The sequence below is a fragment of the Chinchilla lanigera genome, unplaced genomic scaffold, assembly GCF_000276665.1.
Source record: "Chinchilla lanigera isolate Chin_1 unplaced genomic scaffold, ChiLan1.0 scaffold00012, whole genome shotgun sequence".
In the NCBI taxonomy this organism is placed as follows: Eukaryota; Metazoa; Chordata; class Mammalia; order Rodentia; family Chinchillidae; genus Chinchilla; species Chinchilla lanigera.
The window spans coordinates 3,095,125-3,096,320 of record NW_004955413.1 but is presented as its reverse complement, the minus strand read 5'-3'; positions in this window follow the sequence as shown (position 1 = coordinate 3,096,320).

Sequence of the window (1,196 nt, the reverse complement as noted above, 5' to 3'; positions counted from 1 at the left end):
TGTGAAATCTCTAAACTCTCCCCAAAGCTGTTCTATGGAACAGTGTCAAAGGAAAGGAAATCAAAAGCCACACAGCCAAATTATTCAAAAAGATAACAAGAAATTTAAAGAAAACAGGTCAGCACAGTGCACAGTGAGCTCAAAGACAATATAACTAACAATCAATGGACTTAATAAACAAAATAATTAACTAGATGAGTGAAACAAAATGACACAAAACATGAATGACCACTTTAGAGAAGAATTAGAATATACAAAAAGGTACCAAACAGAAATCCAAGAAATTAAAAATTATATTAAAATATGGGCAGCAGAAGCAACCATTGAGGACAGATTGTCAGAACTACAAGATAGGGCTGATGTCAGTGACCAATTATTCAGAGATATCTTGAAAATAGCAAGAATACATAAAAAATCAAAGGATGGAAAACAATATTCCATACAACAAGAACCTAAAACATATGGGAGTGCCTATCCTATTTTCAGACAAAGTGAACTTCAAGCCAAAATTAACCAAAGAAGGCAAAGAAGGCAAATATATATTGGTTAAGGGAACAATTCAACAGGAACAGCTAACAATTATGAGCATGTAGCTACCAAATGCTGATGCACCTAACTTCATAAAATAAACCCTACAAGACATAAAATCAGATAAACACCAACACAATTATAGTAGGTGACCCCAATATCCCACTGTCACAAATAGGTCAACTAGACAAAGTTGACAAAGAAATATCAAAATTGAACCAAAACTTTGAACAAATGGACTTAATAGATTATCTATAGAGTGTTCCACTCAACAACATCAGAATATACATTCTATGCAGCAGTACACAGGATTTTCTCTTAAAGAGAGCACATGCTAGTCTATAACCTCAGCATGAAAAATAGATGTCGGGAAATGGGAAGAAAATATTCAAATAAGAAGAGGAAAAAGAGGGAGAATAGACAAGAAAAAAAGAACAGAAGGAAAAATGTAAATAACACTTAAGTAAATAAAGAAAAAAGGAGTTAAAGTTATTCCAAGCATAGTACGAGATCATAGTACAAGGAAACCAGAAATCAGTGGCAAAAGTAGCCACAGAAATTCTGCAAATGCATGGTAATTAGACAGTACTCTCTAAATGGGTGCAACTAGAGTCCATACACATAAGTGAAATAAATCAGACCCACATGTGTAAATACCATATTGTCTC